Raw genomic sequence first — 23659 nt, 5'->3', positions numbered from 1 at the left:
CCTGGGGCAGCGGCGACAGATGGATTTTCGCTGCATTGGGAGAAATGGTTTATTTACGCATTCCCTCCTTTCTGCCTCATCAGTCGGGTATTAAGGAAAATCCAGCAAGACTCTGCGTCTGGTATTTTGGTAGTACCCGATTGGCCCACTCAACCATGGTTTCCAGTGGTACTAAACATGGTATTAGAACCATGTATCACCATCCCACATAGACCAGATGCATTGCTTCATCCCGTAACAAGGGATAGCCACCCATGTCATAAACATTTGAATTTACTAATTTTTAGAGTTTAAAAACACCACTACTACAACTGGGACTGACGGACCGAACAGTGAGCATAATTTCGGCGGCCCAAAGACAGTCAACCAAAAACCAGTATCTGGTCTATATCAGGAAGTGGGAGATATACTGCCACAAAAACAACATCACCTACAGAGAGATGAACATCCCGTCTGTTCTGGAATATCTGGCAGGCCTCCACTATGACGAGGGGCTCAGTTATAGTGCCATCAACTGCGCCAGAAGTGCCCTATCAACGTACCTATGGCAAGGGACAGAGCGTCACTCTGTTGGGACTCACCTACTGGTAACAAAACATATGAGGGGAATTTTTAATACCAATCCCCCAAGAACCAGGTACTCCCAAATATGGATGCAAGTATTGTCCTGAAGATGCTCAGGAATTGGTCTCCAGCAACAGCTCTGTCCCTACACAGACTGAGATTAAAACAGTCATGCTAATGGCATTAGTTACGGCACAAAGTGTACAGTCATTACATAAATTAAGAGTGGACAGCATGACTGCTACACATGAAAATATTACTTTTCATATTTATGAATTAGTACAGCAGAACAGACAGGGATCAGCAGGCCTCAATATAGAATTTAGGTCATACCCAACTGATGACCGTCTCTGTATAGTAAGACATCTGTCGTTATACATGCAGAAAACGAAAATCATCAGAGGCAATGAGAAGGCACTCTTAGTCAGCCATAAGCCGCCACACAAAAACGTGACGGTCCAGACCATCTCAAGATGGCTAAAACAGGCGCTAACTCAGGCTGGGGTGGATATAAATATTTTTAAATCTCATTCCACCAGGGCTGCAGCTACATCGGCAGCAATACAGTTGGATGTACCAATGGACCAAATCCTCAAGGCAGCAGGATGGTCAGGGGAAAAAACATTCCAACTGTTTTATAATAAACCAGTCATGAAAACTGGAACGTTTGCAGAAACAATTTTAAGTTCTGTAATTTAATTTACCCCATATATAGGGGTTATAATTTTGTGTTAATAAATGTTATGATTTTCAATGTCGAATTCATGTCCAAATTATGTTGACACAATTCTTCCTACAGTTATCAAGGCAGATGTGATGCATGGACTCATTTCCACGGCATGAAATCACAGAGCTTTCAAATCTTCACGTAGTCACTCACGTGACTCCGAAGTAAAATAGTAAGATTAAACGAGAATTTACCAGTTTGTAGTTTGATCGTTATTTTATGAGGAGTACCGTTGAGGGATTACGTGCCCTCCGCTCCCACCCATGATCACATACTCAACTGGTATCTCTTCTCTAATCTTGCTATGTTTAGTCATTACAGTTATCTGTGATTTCACACCGCTGCTTTGAAGAATGACACGCATGCGTCCTGGCGGGGTTCATCCCATAATCCCTCAACGTTACTCCTCATAAAATAACGATCAAACTTCAAACTGGAAAGATCTCGTTTACTCTTACTATTATACCAGTTTCCCCACTACCGACGTTAGACTAACTGGTCTGTAATGCCCCGTTTTCCTCTCCCTCCATTTTTTTAAAAAGGGGGGTTACATTAGCTACCCTCCAATCCTCAGGAACTACTCCATAATCTAAAGAGTTTGAAAAATTATCACTAATGCATCCATTATTTCTGGGGCTACTTCCTTATGTACTCTGGGATGCAGCCTATCTGGTCCTGGGGATTTATCGGACTTTAATCCATTCAATTTACCTAACACCACTTCCCGGCTAACCTGGATTTCACTCAGTTCCTCCATCTCATTTGTCCCCCGGTCCCCTGCTATTTCCGGCAGATTATTTATGTATTCCTTAGTGAAGATAGAACCAAGGTAGTTATTCAATTGGTCGGCCATGTCCTTGTTCCCCATGATCAATTCACCTGTTTCTGACGGCAAGGGACCTACATTTGTTTTAACTAATCTTTTTCTCTTCACATATCTATAAAAGCTTTTGCAGTCAGTTGTTATGTTCCCTGCCAGTTTGCTTTCATAATCCATTTGCCCTTTCCTAATTAAGCCATTTGTCCTCCTCTGCTGGACTGAGTTTCTCCCAGTCCTCCGGTAGGCTGCTTTTTCTGGCTAATTTGTACGCTTCATCTTTTGTTTTGATACTATCTCTGATTTCCTTTGTTATCCACGGATGCACTACCTTCCCTGATATATTTTTACTTGCCAAACTGGGATGAACAATTGTTGTAGTTCATCCATGCAGTCTGTAAATGCCTTCCATCCCATATCCATCGTCAACCCATTAAGAATCAATTACCAGTCTACCTTGGCCAATTCACGTCTCATACCTTCAAAGTTACCTTTCTTTAAGTTCAGTACCCTTGTTTCAGAATTAACAATGTCACTCTACATCCTAATGAATAACTCAACCATATTATAGTCACTCTTGCCCAAGGGGCCACACCCAACAAGACTGCTAACTAACCCTTCCTCATTACTCAATAACCTGCTATAGAATAGCCTGCTCTCTCGTTGGTTCCTCTACATGTTGGTTTAGAAAACTATCCCGATTACATTCCAAGACATCCTCGTCCTCAGCACCTTTGCCAATTTGATTCAATCAATCTATATGTATATTGAAGTCACCCATTATAACTGTTTTACCTCTGTTGCACGCATTTCTAATTTCCCGCTTGATGCCATCCCCAACTCCGCTACTACTGTTAGGTGGCCTGTACACAACTCCCACTAGCGTTTTCTGCCCCTTAGCGTTTCGCAGCTCTACCCATATCGATTCCACATCCTCCAAGCTAATGTCCTTCAGTTATATTGCGTTAATCTACTCTCTAACCAGCAACGCTACCCACCTCCTTTCCCTTTCTGCCTATCCCTCCTGAATATTGAATATCCCTGGATGTTCAGCTCCCAGCCTTGGTCACCCTGGAGACATGTCTCCGTGATCCCAACTATATCATAGTCATTAATAGCTATCTGCACATTCAACTCGTCCACCTTATCACGAATGCTCCTTTGCATTGAGACACAACGCCTTCGGGCTTGTTTTTACAACACTCTTACCCCTTATACTATTATGTTGAAAAGTGGCCCTTTTTGATTTCGCCCTGGATTTGTCTTCCTGCCACTTTTACTTTTCACCTTGCTACCTATTGCTTCTACCCTCATTTTACACCCCTCTGTCTCTACGCTCACACATTTAAGAAACCCTTTCCCTTTAACTTCATCCTCAACGATCCCATTCGACACCCCACCCCCTTTATTCATTTTAAACCACCCGTGTAGCAGTGGCAAACCTGCCTGCTAGAATGCTGGTCACCCGCCTGTTAAGATGCAATCCGTCCCTTTTGTACAGTTCCACCTTACTCCAAAACAGATCCCAGTGATCTAACATTCTAAATCTCTGCCCCGTGCACCGGTTCCTCAGCCACACATGCAGGTCCCGTATGTCCCTGTTCCTGCTTTCGCCAGCACGAGGTCCTGCTTTTCAGCATTTTTCCGAGCTCTCAAAAGTCACGCTGCAGAATATGAATCCCCTTCTTTCCGACATCGTTTATGCCGACATGCACTTCCACTTCCGGCTGTTCACCTTCGCCCTTGAAGATTTTCTGCACTCTGTCCGTGACCTCCTGGATTCTGGAACCAGGATGGCAGCACACCTTCCTCGAATCCCGTCTGTTGCGGCAGAAACCCCTGTCCGTACCTCTCACAATGAAGTCTCGCACGACAATGGCGTTGCCTGACTTTGGCTTATTTGGCTTTGGCCCAACAGCCCTATTCACATGGACTGACGCACTGTGAGGTAGTACTGGTGCAAGTGACACACTGTAGGGTATTACTGATGGAATTACACTGTAAAATAGTACTGATGGACTGGCACACCATGGGGTAGTTGTGATGCAATCAAACTGTGGGGATGTAGTGATGGAGTGACACAGAGAGCGAAGATTATACAAACAATGTTCATCGAAGTAGAGCTACAGCAGTTGAATTTCTTTCAAGGACCCTCGGGAATGGATCCAAAGCCTAGATATTTAGCGCCACTCAATACGGCAACCAACTTAGTAGGCAGTGAAATTGAGAGTCCTGTGGCGGATATGGAACTTTAATTATCACTCGGTGCTGCAGTACTCATCAAGGAAAGACTAAACAACTGAAATGCGGTACGTTGATTGGCTCCTTACTGGTCAGGAGAATGAGAAGAAAAATTTCAGATGTTGAACTCAATAAATAGTCATTTATGAGTTTTTTTGCCGGTTCCATGGCATTATTCTATATCCTTTGATTGGACACCTGGATATGCAGGGGATGGAGGGGTGTGGATCACGTGCGGGCCGCGGAGATTAGTTGATCTTGGCTTCATATTCGCCACAGACATTGTGGGCCAAAGGGTCATAATGTTCTTTGTTCTTTGCCTTTCGTTTTGTCAGTCAACTTTAGCTTAACAACAGCAACTTTGAGGATGATTTGGCAACATCAAATCAGTAAAGTTGGCATAAGTGTGTCAACCATCTGATTCACTTCCAAAGCCAACTCGTGCAAATTAATTTTAAAACGTACATAACTAGATGTGGGTTCTAGTTCCACATATGAGGTTTGGTCGACCAATGCAATATTCCACCTTTCCACCAATTCCAATAATTCGCCACTCACGCATAGCCCCCAACTGCGCAGGCACGGCTGACGGGTCCCCGTTGTGATGCCTTTGATCCCACATCCTCCCCTCACTCCCCCACGCTCCACCCCTCCCCCCCCCCCCCCCCCCAACACACCCCCCCCCTAACAGCTTTATCCGCTCTCTCTTACTTTCTATCTATCTCGCTTAACTAAACTCTCCTCTTTTTCTTTCTTTCTCTCTCTCATCTCTTTCTATCTCTTTTTCGTTCTTTTTTTCTTCCATTCGGTTCCCATTGTGACGTAGAGCACGCAGGCATTACTGCGCAGCTGCAGCTAACGGCACGGCAAGAAGAAAAGGGATTTATTAAATCTTAAAATGTGAATAACTTAAATATTACAAAATTTTAAACGTTATAAAGGAGATTTATTGTCCATTTTCTTGTTCCGTCTCCTGTTGCGTTCTGCAGCCGGGGGAGGGAGTCAGCTTCAGGCGGTGGCTAGTGGGGGGAGGGGACTTTCTGGAGGACTAGTATGTATGTTGTGGGCCAAAGGGACTGGTTTCCAGAGGATTAGTATGCACATTGTGAGCAGAATGGATTATTGGGCTAGTCCTGCAGCTGCGGATGGGGAGGCTTCAGGTGGGGGCCGGAGGGAACTTTCTGTAGCCTGGGGGAGAGCGGGGCGGCTTCAGGCAGGGGCGGAGTGGGGGGGGGCGAGGGGAGTGGGATGGGGGGGGGGGGGTGTGGACTGAGGTGGAGAGCCTTGCCAGCGCCCCTCTCCCTCAATCTTCCCACTCTCACTCCACACTTCCCCAGGATCTCGAACTTGCAGCAATCGGGCTGGCTCTGCCCACCGGATCGCCTCCGCGGCTTCTGGACTCGCAATTCACTTAGTCCCTGTACACCGGTCACTGAAAGTTGGTATTTAAGAAGGAACTGCAGATGACGGAAAATCGAAGGGAGAGAAAAGTGCTGGAGAAACTCAGCGGGTGCAGCAGCATCAATGGAGCGAAGGAAATAGGCAACGTTTCGGTATGAAACCCTTCTTCAGACTGCACACCAACTGAACGGTGCCGTGCAGGTACAGCAGGCAGTGTAGAATGCTAATGTTGGCCTTCATAACAAGAAGATTTCAGTATAGCAGTAAAGAGGTTCTTCTGCAGTTGTATAGGGCTCTGGTGAGAGCACATCTGGAATATTGAATCCAGTTTCGGTCTCATAATTTGAGGAAGGACATCCTTGTGATTGAGGCAGTGCAGCGTAGGTTCACGCGATTGATCCTTGTGATAGCGGGACTGTCATGCGAGGAAAGATTGAATAGACTAGGCTTGTATTCACTGGAGTTTAGAAGGATGAGGGGGATTATTTGGGGAAACATATAACATTATAGAAAGGACTGCTTCTGGACTCACAGTTCGCTCAATCCGCTCTTCCGGACTCGCAGTTCGCTCACTCACAGCTTCCGGCTTCCGCACTCATTGTTCGCTCACTCACGGCTTCTGGACTCAACTCGCACTCGCCGCTTGCGGACTGACTCACGCCTGACTTCCGGACACACGCCCAGCCTCCGGGACTTTATTCTCCTCGCCCCGGTGATTGACAGCGGGTGCCAGAAGGGGCGTCTTAATGGTGACTGACAGACGAGAAGACCAATCTTCTCTTTAAACCCTTCATAACATTTGTAATATTCCAGCGATCTGAACAAAACTTGGTGCGCTTGGGGGAGGAGAACGGTGAGTAAGGCGGCAAAAAAAATCCTAACGATATACGGTACCGTTTTTGCACAAATTTAAAAACAACGCAAACCGGAAGAGGACATGATGAGAGTTTTAGTAATAGTATACATAATCACATGGCACTTCCGAACCTACCTATACAACATAACTGCAGCAGGGCTCCTGGTAAATTCTCCTCTTCGATCCGGAGTTGTACAACCATGGGGAGTGCAGAAATCCGTAGTACAATTAGCCAATTGATATTACTGTACATACTGCAGGAGAATGAATTAATCTGGAATGAGTACATACATTAAAGCATCGATAGTGAGTCAGCAGTGGAAGTCTCATCTCACGATTACTCTCCTCCGCCTAGCGGAGCTGCTCCTAATCCACAACAACCTTTCGTTTGATTCTTCTCATTTCCGCCAGATCCAAGGCATCGCTCTGGGCGCGCGCATGGCCCGAGCTATACTTCCCTCTTTGTAGGGTACGTCGAACAATCCTTGTTTGAGGCGTACCGTGGCCCTAACACCGAACTCTACCTCAGCTACATCGAAACTGCTACAAATGACAGAACTGACTAAAGACTGAAATGCCGAACCTCTAGGGTGGTTATCTCTGGTTTGCATCCAGTACCTCGTGCTAGAGAGGACAAGAACAGGGAGATAGGGGATCTGAATGTTTAGCTGACGTGCTGGTGCAGGGAGCAATGACTTAAATTTACAGACCACTGTGATCTCTTCTGGGGTAGGGGTGACCTGTACAAATGGGACCTTAACTGGAGGGGGACCGATATTCTGGCAGGCAGTTTTGCTAGGGCTACACGTGTGGGTTTAAACTAAATAGTGGGTGGTGGGATTGACAATTGGGAGTATAACGATGGAGTTGAAGGGGAAGTGGCAACGGGGAAAATTAGAAAAGATTCTGGAATTAATCGGAAGGAAAGCTTGAAATGGACAACAGAGTAAGGTCAGGGCCAATTACGAGGGGGGAGTGAATACGGGGGTCAAATATTGTGCATTAATGCGCGAAGTATAAGGAATAAAGTGGACGAGCTTGACGCTCAGTTAGAAACTGGCAAGTATGATGTTGTGAGAATTACTGAGAAATGGCTGCAAGAGGGCCAGGGCTGGGAACTGAATATTCAAGGGTATACCTCCTTTCGAAAAGACAGACAGGTAGGCAGAGGGGGTGGGGCTGTCCTGTTGGTGAGGATTGAAATTCAGTCACTTGCAAGGGGTGACATTGAAATAGGAGACGTGGAGTCAGTATGGATAACACTAAGGAATTATAAGGGTAAAAATACCCCAATGGGACTAATCTACAGACCCCCAAACCGTAGCCTGGACATAGGGCGCAAGGTGAATTGGGAGTTAAAATCGGCATGTAGCAAAAGTAATGCTGTGGTGTTGTGGGAGATTTCAACATGCAGGTAGACTGGGAAAATCAGGTTGGTACTGGACCCCAAGAAAGGGACTTTGTAGAGTGCCTTCGTGATGGATTATTTGAACAGCTGTATTGGAGCCTAAAAGGGAGAAGACAATTCTGGATTTAGTGTTATTTAATGAACCGGATTTGATAAAGGACCTCGAGGTCAATGAGCCATTAGGAAGCAGTGACTATAACATGGTCAGGTTTAATCTACAATTAGGGAGGGAGAAGAGACATCGGTGGTGTCAGTTTTACAGTTGAATAAAGGGGACTATGGGACCACGAGGGAGGAGCTTGCCAAGGTTGACTGGAAAGATGCACTTGCAAGGATGACAATGGATCAAAAATGGCAGGTGTTTCTAGCAATAATACAGAAGGAGCAGGATCAGTTCATTCATAGAAAGCAGAAAGATTCCAAGGGGAGAAAGCGACGACCATGGCTGACAAGTGATGTCAGGGACAGTATAGAAACATAGAAAATAGGCCTTCGATCCTGCACCGTCATTCAATATGATCATGGCTGATCATCCAACTCAGTATCCTGTACATGCCTTCTCTCCATACCCTCTGATCTCTCTAGCCACAAGGGCCACATCTAACTCCGTCTTAAATATAGCCAATTAACTGGCCTCAACTACCTTCTGTGGCAGAGAAGTCCAGAGATTCACCACTCTCAATATGATTTTTTTTTCTCATCTCGGTCATAAAAGATTTCCCCCTTATTCTTAAACAATCGCCCCAGGTTCGGGACTTCCCGAACATCGAGAACAATCTTCCTGCATCTAGCCTGTCCGACGCCTTAAGAATTTTGTAAGTTTCTATAACCCCCCCCCCCCCCCCCCCCCCCCCCCCAATCTTCTAAATTCTAGCTAGTACAAGCCCAGTCTAACCAATCTTTCTTCATATGAAAGTCCTAACATCCCAGGAATCAGTCTGGTGAACTTTCTCTGTACTCCCTCTATGGCAAGAATGTCTTTCCTCGGATTAAGTGACCAAAACTGTACGCAACACTCCAGTTGTGGTCTCACCAATACCCTGTACAACTGCAGTAGAACCTCCCTGCTCCTATACTCAAATACTTTTGCGATGAATGCTAACATACCATTCGCTTTCTTCACTGCCTGCTGCACCTGCATGCCTACTTTCAATGACTGGTGTACCATGACACCCATGTCTCGTTGCATCTCCCCTTTGCCTAATCGGCCATCTTTCACATATTAGTCTACTTTCCTGTTTTTGCCACCAAACTGGATAACCTCACATTTATCCACATTATACTGTATCTGCCATGCATTTGCCCACTCACCCAACCTATTCAAATCACATTGCAGCCTCCTAGCATTCTCCTCACAGCTAACATTGCCCTCCAGCTTCGTGTCATCCGCAAACGTGGAGATGTTGCATTCAATTCCCTTGTCCAAATCATTAATATATATTGTAATTAACTGGAGTCCCAGCACCGAGCCTTACGGTACCCCACTAGTCACTGCCTGCCATTGTGAAAATGACCCGTTCACTCCTACTCTTTGCTTCCTGTCTGCCTGCCAGTTAACTATCCACATCAATACTGAACCCCCAATACCGTGTGCATTAATTTGCATACTAATCTCTTATGAGGGACCTTGTCGAAAGCCTTCTGAAAGTCCAGATATAACACATCCACTGTTCTCCCTTATCCACTACTCGTTACATCCTCGGAAATGCCTATAAGATTCATCAGACATGATTTACCTTTCATACATCCATGCTGGATTTGTCCAATGATTTCACCACTTTCTAAATGTGCTGCTATCCCATCTTTAATAACAGACGCTTGCAGTTTCCCCACTACCGATGTTAGACTAACTGGTCTGGAATTCCCCGTGCACTCTCTCCCACCCTTTTTAAAAAGTGTGGTTTGCTTAGGTACCCTCCAATCCTCGGGAATTACTTCAGAATCCAAAGAGTTTTGAAAAATTATCGTTAATGTATCCATTATTTCGGGGGCTACTTCCTTAAGTACTCTGGGAAGCAGCCTATCTGGCCCTGGGGATTTAGCGGTCTTTAATCCATTCAATTTACCTAACGCCACTTCCCGACTAACCTGGATTTCACTCAGTTCCTCCATCTCATTTGACCCCCGATCCCCTGCTATTTCCCCAGATTATTTATGTATTCTTTAGTGAAGACAGAACCAAAGTAGTTATTTAATTGTCTGCCATGTCCTTGTTCCTTATCACCATACAACCATATAACAATTACAACACGGAAAACTGGCCATCTCGGTCCTTCAAGTCCGTGCCGAACACGCATTGTCCCCTAGTCCCATCTACCTGCACTCAGCCCATAACCCTGCAGTCCTTTCCCGTCCATATACATTTCCAATTTATTTTTAAAATATCAAATCGAACCTGCCCTCACCACTTTCACTGGAAGCTCATTCCACACAGCTACCTCTGAGTAAGGAAGTTCCCCCTCATGTTACCCCTAAAATTATGTCCCTTAATTCTCAAGTCATGTCCTCTTGTTTGAATCGTCCCTACGCTCAATGGGAAGAGCTTATCAACGTCAATTCTGTTTATCCCTCTCATCATTGTAAAGACACTATCAAGTCTCCACTTAACCTTCTGCGCTCCAAAGTATAACTACCTAACTTGTTCAACCTTCTCTGTGACTTAGTTTCTAAAATCCAGACAACATTCTAGTAAATCTCCTCTGTACTGTCTCTATTTTGTTGACATCCTTCCTATAATTAGGCGACCAAATTGTACACCATACTCCAGAATTGGCCTCACCAATGTCCAATACAATATTAACATTACATCCCAAATTCTATACTCAATGCTCTGATTTATAAAGGCCCACACACGAAACACTTCCTTTACCACAATAACTACATGAGATTCCACCTTCAGGGAACTATGCACAGTTATTCCTAGATACCTCTGTTCAACTGCATTCCTCAATTCGCTACCATTTACAATATACGTCCTATTTTGATTTGACCTGCCAAGCTGTAGCACACTTATCAGTATTAAACTCCATCTGCCATCTTTCAGCCCACTCTTCCAAATGGCATAAATGGCACAAACAAAGGATTCTTGATAACTCCCTGCTTTGCTGCATGAATTCTATTCCTGGAGTGATGCTTGGCTCTGGGCGTCATGTAACTGGGTTACATCAATGCTACTCGGGAGCTTTATTTGTGCTGCAGACTCAATTCTAGCTGTTTGTAATTGCGGGGTTTGCCTCGATGCAATCTGTTTGGCTACAAGATCAGCTGACCAGTTCCCCCTTGATACATCATCAAGTATGATATATGAGCTTCCCATTTAATAATTGCAATTTCCCGTGGCAATTGAATAGCATCCAATAAATTTAAGACCATGCTTAATAGTCTTTCCTGTTGATGTGATGAATCCTCTATTTTCCGTAACTGCCCAAAGTCATGTACAATCCCAAACGCATAACGAGAATCAGTGTAGATATTAGCACTTTTATATTTTGCCAATATGCCGACACGAGTCATGGCATGCAGGTCAGTTGATTGGACGGAAGTTCCAGATGGTAAAGCATGCGCCTCCAGCACTTTGTGTGCTCTGACCACTGCATATCCTGCTAATAATCTGTCGTCGGTGGGTCGGTGTGAAGATCCATGGTTAAATAGGACCAGATCAGGATTATCAATCGGATAACTCTGTAAATCCAGCGGCTTCTACAAGCAATAGGCAATCATGGTCACAATCTTCTTCTGGCAGAATTAGCCGGGTTTATACATTTGGAGTATTACAAACTGTTCTGGTCACTCCATTATTGGAACGATGTGGAGACTTTGGGGAAGGTGCAGAGATGGTTAACCAGCATTGTTTAAAAACAAGGAACTGCAGATGCAGTTTTACAAAATGCTGGAGTAACTCAGTGGGATAGGCATCATCTCGGGAGCGAAGGAATGGTTGACGTTTTGGGACGAGACTGAAGAGGGTACTCCCTCTGGCCATGGACGAGGCCCAGGACAGAAAGGCCGGATTCGGAATGGGAGAGGGAGTTAAAGTGCTGTGCCACCGGGAGATCAGGTTGGTTCGTGCGAACTGAGCGGAGGAGTTGGGCGAAGTGATCACCAACCCTACGCTTGGTCTTACTGATGTGGCAAAGTTGACACCTAGAACAGAGGATGCAATATATGAGATTGGGGAAGGTGCAGGTGAACATATGCCTCACCTGGAAAGACAGATTGGGTCCTTGGAAGCGGTTGAGGGGGGAGTTAAAGTGACAAGTGTTGCATTTCCTGCGGTTGCAAGGGAAAGTATCAGGGTAGGGGGTGGTTTGGGTGAGAAGGGGCGAATTGACCAGGGAGTTACGGAGGGAGCGATCTCTGCGGAAAGCCGAAAGGGGAGGAGATGGGAAGATTTGGCCAGTGGTGGCATCCCGTTGGAGGTGGCTAAAATGTCGGAGGATTATCTGTTGTATGTGACGGCAGGTGGGGTGGAAGGTGAGGACATGGGGGACTATGTCCTTGTTACGTGTGGGGGGATGGGGAATGAGAGCAGAGCTACGGGATGTAGAGGAGAACCTGGTGGGAGCCCCATCTATAGTAGAAGAGGGTAACCCCCTTTCCCTAAAGAATGAGGACTTCTCCGATGACCTGGGTGCAGATGCGGCATATACGGAGGAATTGGGAGTAGGGGATGGAGTACTTACAGGAAGCAGGGTGGGAAGAAGTGTAGTCCAGATAGCCATGGGAGTCAGTGGGTTTGCAGTAGAGAATTCCAGGGCAGTGAATTCCACATATTTACTACTCTCTGTGTGAAAACGTTTTTCCTCGACTCAGTCCTAAATGACCTACCCCTAATTCTTAAACTGTGACCCCTGGTTGTGGATTCCCCGAACATCGGAGACATGTTTTCTACATCTACCATGTCCAATCTTTTAATAATTTTATATGTTTCTATAAGATCCCCTCTCTTCCTTCTAAATTCCAGCAAATACAAGCACAGTCAACATACGTTTTCATCATATGTCAGTTCCGCCATCCCGGGAATTAAACTGTTTAAGGAATACCTGCAGATACTGGAAAAATCGAAGGTAGGCAATAATGCTGGAGAAACTCAGCTGGTGAGGCAGCATCCATGAAGCGAACGAATTTCTTTGTTCCAAAGATGCTGCCTCACCGGCTGAGTTTCTGCAGCATTTTTGTCCACCGGCGGGAATTAACCTGGTGAACCTACGGTCCACTCCCTCAATAGCAAGAATGTTCTACCTCAAATTAGGAGACCAAAATTACACACAATACTCCAGGTACGGTCTCACCAGTGCCCTGTACAGCTGCAGTAGGACCTCGTAAACTCAAATCCTCTCGTAATGAAGATCAACATTAGCTTTCTTTACTGCCTGTTGTACCTGCATGTGTACTTTCAGTGACTGATGTACAGGGACACCCAGGTCTCGTTGCACCTCTCCTTCTCCTAATATTGGCACGTTACCATATAACCATAGAACCATATAACCAAATAACAATTTTCAGCACAGAAACAGGCCATCTCGGCCCTACAGGTCCGTGCCGATCAACTTTTGTCCTTTAGTCCCACCTGCCTGCACTCATAACATAACCCTCCATTCCCTTCTCATCCATATGCCTATCCAATTTATTTTTAAATGATACCAACGAAGCTGCCTCCGCCACTTCCACTGGAAGCTCATTCCACACCGCTACCCCTCTCTGAGTAAAGAAGTCCCCCCTCATGTTACCCTTAAACTTCTGTCCCTTAATTCTGAAGGCATGTCCTCTTGTTTGAATCTTCCCTATTCTCAAAGGGAAAAGCTTGTCCACATCAACTCTGTCTATCCCTCTCATCATTTTAAAGACCTCTATCAAGGGGTAATGGGATAACGCAGAAACGGGATACTTAGATTCTGGATGATCAGCCATGATCATATTGAATGGCGGTGCTGGCTGAAAGGGCCGAATGGCCTAGGGCACCTATTGCCTGTTGCCTTCCCCCAACTAACCATGATCTATTCTACATTTTCCATCAACTACATTCCCTTTGTCCTGTTTTCACTCCTTACACTTCCTTATCTCTGTACTTCCCATCAGGCTGAATGGTCTCGACCCGAAACGTTACGCATTCCCTCTCTCCACAGAAGCTGCCCAACCCGCTGAGTGACTCCAGCACTGCGTTACCTTTTTCCCATGATGCATGCCGCCCCCCATGTGACTCTGAGCAATGGCAGGTTGCGTGGTCGACAGTCCCTCTCGGATTGGCGGTGACGTCAGTACGCTGGCCGTGCAGCCCCCCTTCTCCCACTTGCTTCCTCACCCCCTCCCTTCGCCCCATCTCCCCTCACTCAACTCCCTCTCCCCCCCAATCTCCCCTCATAACCGCTCTCCCTTCACCCCCTCCTCTCACTTCCGCCGTCCGCAAACCCTTCCCCACTTCCCCCCCCCCCCCTTGCCTCTTCACCACTTATCTCCTCCTTTCCCCCTCGAATCTCCCCCATTCAACTCCTCCCCCAGGTCCCCCCATCCCCCCCCCCCCCCCCCCCCCCCCCCCCCCCCCCCCCCCCCTTCATGTACCAGTAATGTTCACGTGTTAGTAATGTCCTGTTTGCCAGCTTGTTGAAGCTCTGTGTTCCCCTCCTACAGGGTTTAAGAGCTGTTGCTGTGGACGGAGAGACGAGCCATCTAGAGATCCACCACGCGGGAGAAGTGCTCCGACTACGGCAAGAGCTTCAAGAAGGCGCAGGAACTGAAGATACACCAGCGAGTGCATACGGGTGAGACGCCCTATGGTTGCTCCTATGGTTGATTTGTTGGGGCTGCAGGGGCACCGGTGGGTACACATGGGCGAGAAGCCCTATGGCTGCTCAACCCGTGGCAAGAGCTGTGCCCGGTTGTCGGGGTCGCGGAAGCACCAGCGGGTGCACTACAGCGAGCGGCCATTCTCCTGCTCCGACTGCGGCAAAGTCTTCAAGTCGTGCACTCCCCTGAATGTGCACACCGGGGAGCGGACCTTCACCTGCAGCGGCAAGGCAAGGGCTTCACCTGCTCCACCAACCTGCTGTCCTACCAGCAGGTGCACAACAGCGACCGTCCCTTCCCCAGTCCGGTGTGTGGGGAGCGCTTTTCCATGGCCTCCCATGCCTCGTCTCACCAGCTGCCAGCTCTAAGACTGCCCGTACTGCGGTGAGTCGTTTGACATCTCACGGGGGTTGCGGCAGCACCGGCGGGTTCACGCCAGCGAGCAGCTGCTCCCACTGCAGCAAGAGAGCACGGGGGCTGCGGGAGAACCAGCGGATACACACCAGATAGAGACCCTTTGAGTGCGCTGAATGTGGCGAGGGTTTCACCCGCATGTCCAGCCTGTGGCAGCACCAGTGTGCCCACAGCAGTGAGCGTCTCTTCCCCTGCCGTCCTGTGGTAACGGCTTCACCCGCCTTGACCACCTGCTGGAGCACCGGCACGTCCATACTGGCCAGCACCCCTTCACCTGCCCACTCTGTGGCAAGGCCTTTGCCCGATCCTCCAGCCTGCTGGCACACCGCGACGTGAATAGGCACTGCTTAGGTAGGCACAAAATACTGGAAGGAATGTGTAATGTTTCGGGTCGAGACCCTCTTCAGTCTTGACCATAAACGTCACCAATTCCGTCTTTCACGAGATGCTGCCTGCCCCACTGAGTTATTCCAGCATTTTGTGTCCTTTTTTGAAAACCAGCATCTGCAGTTCCTTGTTTTTAGACCATTCTGGTTAACTGTCTCTGCACCTTCCTCAAAGCCTCCACATCGGTCCTGTAATGGAGTGACCAGAACTGTACGCAATACTCTAAATGCTACCTGACCAATGTCCCTTAAAGCTGCACATATACATTCCTCACTCCTTATCTCACACCCTTTTATCTTCTTGTCTTCCCTCGCCTCTGTCACTTACTCCACTCACCAGCCGGTCACCCCCTCATCTGTTAACATTGTGTGAGTCTGAAGAAGGGTCCAGTCCCGAAATGTCACCTATCCATGTTCTCCACAGATGCTGCCTGACCCGCCGAGTTACTGCAGCACTTGGTGTTCGAGTCATACAGTATGGAAACAAGCCCTTCGGCCCAACTGGCCCACACCTATCACCATATCCCAGCTAAACTAGTCCCACCTGCCTGCGTTTGGTGCATATCCCTCCAAACAAGTCTGATCCAGGTACCTGTCCAACTGTTTTTGAAACGTTAGAATAGTCCCAGCCTCAACTACGTTCTCTGGCCGCTTGCTCCATACACCCATACAAAAAGTTACCCCTCAGATTCCTATTAAATCTTTATACATAGCTCTCTCTTTATCTCACATGCTCTTATCTCCTTATTTTCTCTCGCCTGTCACTACACTCACCTGCCGATCACCCCCTTATCTGTTAACATCGTGTCAGTCTGAAGAAGGGTGCCGCCCCGAAATGTCACCTATCCATGTTCTCCACAGATGCTGCCTGACCCGCTGAGCTACTCCAGCACTGTGTGAAATGTCACCTATCCATGTTCTCCACAGATGCTGCCTGACCCGCTGAGTTACTCCAGCACTGTGTGAAACGTCACCCATCTAAGTTCTCCGCAGATGCTGCGTGACCCGCTGAGTTACTGCAGCAATCTGTGAATCGTGACCTATCCATTTTCTCCACAGATGCTGCCTGACCCAGTGAGTTACTCCAGCACTTCCTGTTCGAATCATACATTGCGGATACAGGCCCTTCCGCCCAACTAGCCCACAACATGTCCCAGCTACAATAATCCTACCTGCCTGCGTTTGCTCCATATCCCTCCAAACTTTTACTATCCATGTAGCAACGTTACAAAATTTTGAGATTTAAAAAATCAAGTCTGCAATTTATCCCATCAGATAAAGCATAACAATAAGTTTAATTTGACACCAAATTCACGTACATATCTCAAGTATTAAAAAAGTTATGACCATTTTCATACTCGGAAATTAGCATCTTGTTCCCTATTGATTTTCAATGGACATTACAAAAAAGCTGTGATCTTGGATAGTCAAACGCCCATTTCTTAAGAAAAGATTAACATTTTTAAATAGCCTAAGTGTCCAAAGATTATTCACAAATAATTCACAATATAACATGATTTTTATATCTAATTTACATTAATTTATAGGCCAAATGGAAGGAATTTAGTGTTCAATTGCTGTAAATAAATGCCCATTTAAATCGGCTTTCTAATGGGTTCATGTGGAACGCGCTGGTTTAGAACGTTGACATAGCGCTGGATTAGTGCCCTCAAATGCCGAGAAAAATACTGCGGGATATAAAAAGCCCAAAATGAACTATTCGTTATAGATAACTTGATATATAGGGTTATATATATGCCCCATTTAATGTAAAAATAAGGTACATACCTTTAATTGTTTGCTTTATAAAACCCTGGGGCTGCGAGATGTTGCGAAATCAGAGAGTAATTTTAAAACTATTAGAACTATATTATCGAGGCCTATAAAACTAATAATACCTTTTGCGACCGGGTCTTGCAGCGATTTTTCGTTAATGATTTACTAGGCTGAACATGTGCGATTAGTACAGCCTAGTAAAAATCGCGTTTTAAACCCGCCCCCTCCAAACAGCGCCAAAATCGCCGACATGGCTGAGGGCAGATTCCCAATGACGATTCAGGTAGGTTTTGTAACATACCTAATCCATGTACCTGTCTAACTGTTTCTTAAACGTTGGGGTAGTCCCAGCCTCAACTACCTCCTCTGGCAGCTCGTTCCATATACCCACCACCCTTTGTGTGAAAATGTTACCTGTCAGATTCCTATTAAATCTTTTCCCCTTCACCTTGAACTCATGTCCTCTTGTCCTCGATTCCCCCACTCGTTGTATCTCGGTGCACGTGTCAATATCAAATCAATACCACTACGATGGGGTACAATTCTTATTATCAACCCTGTCTCCGTCTTTTATCATGTGTCCACCGCTATCGTCGTCCCCCCTTAACTTCCTGCGCTCCGTGAACAGCAAACTCAGTATTTCCGGTCTTTCCCCCCTCACTAAAACATTCAATTCCAGACGAGATCCTGACGAATCTTTTCAACATCCTCTCCAGTGCAGACACGTCCGCTCTATCATGTGGACACCAGAATCTTAAACCCGCTGTAGAACCCACACGTGAGACAACCAGACACGATACCCCGGCAATCAGGCCCCACGTGTCACGTCCCTAAGGGGTGGGAGAAGCAGGGACTGTAATGCCCCTGTCCCACTTAGGAAACCTGAACGGAAACCTCTGGAGACGTTGCGCCCCACACAAGGTTTCCGTGCGGTTCCAGGAGGTTACAGGTGGTTGCCGGAGGTTGCAGGCAGTGGATGCAGGTGGGGAGACTAGTAAGAACTATCCCCTATCAGATGCTCAATATTCACGAATATTTTTGCTGGTAGAAAGAGGTACTTCGGCCCACCGTCTACACTCACACGAATTCCTTCAAATCTATCCGCTCCCCTCCATCCCTTGCGCCCGCATCAGGACAGGAAGTATCCTGCAAATGTTAGGATCGGGTTAAAACATTCCCATGGAATGACTTCAGTGCGTTGTGGTGTTGAATAGGGAGGGCACTGTGGGGAGAATGGGCGAGGTCCTTGTTCAATTATTGTCGATCAATACAGGGACATATATTTAACATTTCTAGCTGTGCCGTTCACCTGAGGTATCGGACAAACATAGCCAATGTCCCTCCTCCACCGCCTACACAAGACTTTGTCTCAATCCCTTCACTTACCTTGAACCCGGTTGGACACCAGTCCACGAACTGGATGCTGCGCTTACTCTTGATAGTGGCGATGGCGGCGTTGACGTCCTTGGGCACCACGTCCCCACGGTACAACATGCAGCACTCCATGTACTTGCCCTGGCGGGGGTCGCACTTCACCATCTGGTTGGCCGGCTCGAAGCAGGCGTTGGTGATTTCGGGGACCGACAATTGCTCGTGGTAAGCCTTCTCGGCCGAGATCAGGGGCGCGTAGTTGGCGAGCGGGAAGTGGATGCGCGGATCGGGGACCAGGTTGGTTTGTAAATCAGTCAGATCCACGTTGAGGGCGCCGTCGAAGCGCAGCGAGGCGGTGATGGACGACACGATCTGCGCGATCAGGCGGTTGAGGTTGGTGTAGGTGGGGCGCTCGATGTCCACGTTCCGCCGACACACGTCGTAAATGGCCTCGTTGTCCACTATGAAGGCCCAGTCGGAGTGCTCCAGGGTGCAGTAGGTGACCAGCACCGAGTTCTAGGGCTCGACCACGGCGGTGGAGATCTGCGGCGCCGGGTAGACGGAAAACTCCAGCTTGGATTTCTTACCGTAGTCGACGGAAAGTCTCTCCATGAGGAGGGAGGTGAAGCCCGAGCCAGTGCCGCCGCCGAAACTGTGGAAGATGAGGAACCCCTGCAGTCCGGTGCACTGGTCAGCCTTGGATAAAACGGAAATCATGAATAGAATACCGGATGTGGCATTACTGATACACGCCACCAAACTGCCTCTGAGTTTGAGCTCATGAAGATTGGACTGGAATGATCGAGCAACATTGTCTATTTATAGTCTATCCCAACATTTAAATGCTGATCTAGTCGGCAGTCTGGACTCGGGGGATTTGGCTGCATTGGGTCACTATATATGAGAACTCTTCCCCATCCACATTTAGAAACATAGAAACATAATTGCATATGTTTCTATAAGATACCCCCTCATCCTTCTAAACTCCAGTGAATGTCTGTCCAAATCACTTTCGAAATTCGGTAAGTTAATCGGCCTCCGTCGTGTTACAGCAAGATACATCTGCTTTAAATTTGTGTTGACTTGACAAAAAAGATATACAGCTATGCTAAGGCGGTATTCGGAATATTCTGTGCTGTTGGGGGTATTCTGTGCTGTTCCGGTTGCTCCATTTCAGGACGGACGTGCAGACATAGATGAGGGTGCAGATGAGTTTCGCCAGAATTATGCTCGGATTTGAGAACTTTAGCTATGCAGACAATTTGGATACGTGTGGATTTTTTTTTTGTTCCCAGATACCTGATTGATATTTATGTAAATAATGTAATTGATAGACATGGAATTATACTGTATGGAAACAGGAATACAGGATTTATGCTGTGCGGTTGGACAGTTTATTTCGGAGACCTGATAGATATTTATACAAATACTATATATGTACTTAGGGTATTTATTGACAACCCTTTTACCGATATCTGGAAATGTCACAGTAGGGTGGACATTGCTTTAATGTGTGGTAAATGCACAGTACACGCAGTTCTCAGATGACGCTTGGGACAGGAACACACTATCGGAAGTTCGGTGGTAATACAAGAATTCTGGGAAGTTCTATTGCAGGTCCACCTACCACCTTCCGGATACGATCCAGCACCAGGTCCACGATCTCCTTGCCGACCGACCAGTGTCCCCGGGCGTAGTTATTGGCCGCGTCCTCCTTTCCCGTGATGAGCTGCTCGGGGTGGAAGAGCTGCCGGTATGTGCCGGTCCGCACCTCATCTGCAGGGGAGAGAGCAGGGAACAGAGAATTAACCAGCGCCACAAACGACCCTCCGTTGCACGACGCGTGGACGTTTTGAGACAATCCCATATATATGAGCCCTCGACTACCATTTCAAATTACCATTCACCGTGGGTTCCAAGTCGACGAAACACGGCCCGCGGGACGTGCTTGCCCGCCCCCGTTTCGCTGAAGAAGGTATTGAAGGAGTCGTCTCCGGCCCGTATGGTCTTGTCGCTGGGCATCTGTCCATACGGCTGGATCCCGTGCTCCAGGCAATAGAGCTCCCAGCAAGCGTTGCCAATTTGACACCCGGCCTGGCCGACATGAACTGAAATACACTCGCGCTGGAGATGGGGGATAACACGTGATAAGTACCGAAAATCGATAACTTTCCTTAGTGTTGTGAAGAATGGCGGAGGGAGTGGGGTGGGCCTTAAAATCACCGGGTTACTGTCAGGCGCGTCTCATCCTTGTATGCCCCTGTCCCACTTAGGGAACCTGAACGGAAACCTCTGAAGACCTTGCGCCCCTCCCAAGGTTTCCGCGCGGTTCCCGGAGGTTGCGGGTAGTTGCCGGAGGTTGCAGATGGGGGAAGCAGGTAGGGAGACTAACAAAAACCTCCGTGAAACGAACGGAAACCTTGTGTGGGGCACAAAGTCTGCATAGGTATCCGTTCAGGTTTCCTAAGTGGGACACGGATATCACGCACCTTCCAACCCTGGTAATGCAACCACTCCGCCTCCTCACCCCAACCCGTCCCAACCAATCGGTCTCCAGCTTTTTTGTGTACCTTCCAACCAATCGATCCCCGTATGTGTGCACGTCGTGGTGTTAACCGGGAATACCGGCCACAACTCGATTCGCTGAGCACCGCTCCCTTTTCCCTGAATGGAATACGCCACCCACAGTGGGCTCTCATCGACCAATCAGCCAGCTGTCTCCATGGAACGCGGCGGTCCTCAGAGTTGTATCACGTCACCTACCATAATGTCCGGTGAACACCGCAGCCCTCAACAATGACAGGCTGACGCAGCCCGTCTCGCTATTTATACCACGTCATTAGGAGTGAGGCCCGTCATCTGATTGGTCGGCCGGAAGAATGGTTGCTAGGTGTCATGTAAACAACGTCAGTGGCGGACAGTCGCCGATTGGTCAGTTAGAGTAAAGGGCGTGGTCAAATGTTGTCCGCTATAGATAATGGGCTTTGTTGTGTCACACGGTCCCGTCACTGAGTCAGATTCCCAAGCACAGGGACACCCTACATGTCCCCTGGAATCAAATATGCACCCACCAGATCACGTAAACTGCCCTGCAATCGTGGGAGTATGTAGGGGAAGGAATAGAAACGTAGGGACATAGAAAACAGGTGGAGGAGTAGGCCATTCGGCCCTTCGAACCTGCACCGCCATTCAATATGGTCATGGCTGATCATCCAGCTCTGTATCCTGTACCTGCCTTCTCTCCATACCCCTTTATCTCTTTAGCCACAAGGGCCACATCTAACTCCCTCTTAAATATAGCAAATGAACAGGCCTCAACTACCTTCTGTGGCAGAGAATTCCAGAGATTCACCACTCTCTGTGTGAAAAATATTTTTCTCATATCGGTCCTAAAATACATCCCCTTTATCCTTAAACTGTGAACCCTTGTTCTGGATTTCCCCAATATCGGGAACAATGTTCCTGCATCTAGCCTGTCCAACCCCTTAAGAATTCTGTACGTTTCTATAAGATCCCCCCTCAATCTTCTAAATTCTGGCGTGCACATGCCGAGTCTATCCAGTCTGTCTTCATATGAAAGTCCTACCATCCCAGGAATCAGTCTGGTGAACCTCCTCTGTACTGCCTCTATGGCAAGAATGTATTTGCTCAGATTAGGAGACCAAAACTGTACGCAATACTCCAGGTGTGGTTTCACCAAGCCCTGTACAACTGCAGTAGAACTTCCCTGCTCCTATGCTCAAATCATTTTGCTATGAATTCTAACATACCTTCGCTTTCTTCACTGCCTGCTGCACCTGCATGCCTACTTTCAATGACTGTTGTACCATGACACCCAGGCCTCGTTGCATCTCCCGTTTTCCTAATCGGCCAGCATTCAGATAATAGACCGTTAAGACCCTCGGGAATTTCCGCCATTAAACAATTAACGTCTCATCTCATAATAATAATAATAATAATAATAATAATAATAATAATAATAAATAATAATAATAATAATAATAATAATAATAATAATAATAATAATAATTTATTAGCCAAGTATACTTGGCAACATATGAGGACGTTGGTTTGCCATGTAGTCTTATCAAAAAAGCGACACGACTCACAAAAGCATAAACAATAACATAATCATCCACCACAGCGGCTCCAAACGTTTCCTAATCTGAGGAAAGCCATTCTTGCCATAGAGGGAGTACAGAGAAGGTTCACCAGACTGATTCCTGGGATGTCAGGACTTTCATATGAAGAAAGATTGGATAGACTCGGCTTGTACTTGCTAGAATTTACAAGATTGAGGGGGGATCTTATAGAAACTTACAAAAATCTTAAGGGGTTGGACAGGCTAGATGCAGGAAGATTGTTCCCGATGTTAGGGAAGTCCAGGACAAGGGGTCACAGCTTAAGTATAAAGGGGAAATCCTTTAGAACCGAGATGAGAAACACATTTTTCGCACAGAGAAGTGTTTCTATGATTCTATGTTTCTGTGCCATTTATAAGGGACATTGAGACCCGAATTATTGGGCTATATTTAAGGAGGGATTGTTTGATCGTGCCCGTGTATAGGACTAAAGGAATATTTTGGTACGTGGTCTTGAACTTTGATAAGACAGGTACCCCCCCCCCCCCCCCCCCCCCCCCATGTTCCCCCCCCCCCCCCCCCCCTCCCCCCCCCCCCCCCCCCCCCCCCCCTAGCCCTAATATGGATCGTCTATTGTCTCCAGCTCTTGTCCCTATGATTCTCATCATCAATCTTTCCTGGATATATGGGCGATTAGGTGAACTGGGCTTGTAGTCACAGGAATTTGGAAGGATGAGAGGGGATCTTATCGGTACATCAGAATCAGAATCAGAATCAGAATTAGAATCATAATCACAATCAGAATCAGAATCAGAATCAGAATGCCGTTTATT

General features: G+C 47.1%; 1 pseudogene; it reads right to left on the bottom strand.

Annotated features, from left to right (window-relative positions):
- Positions 1-18663: 18663 nt before the first annotated feature.
- Positions 18664-20912, bottom strand: LOC129694342 (tubulin alpha-1B chain-like; annotated as a pseudogene).
- Between the last annotated feature and the right edge of the window lie 2747 nt (positions 20913-23659).

This window comes from Leucoraja erinacea, unplaced genomic scaffold (assembly GCF_028641065.1).
Source record: "Leucoraja erinacea ecotype New England unplaced genomic scaffold, Leri_hhj_1 Leri_630S, whole genome shotgun sequence".
Classification (NCBI taxonomy): domain Eukaryota; kingdom Metazoa; phylum Chordata; class Chondrichthyes; order Rajiformes; family Rajidae; genus Leucoraja; species Leucoraja erinaceus.
The sequence above is the reverse complement of the archived record's forward strand: the minus strand, read 5'-3'. Positions and strand labels throughout refer to the sequence as shown.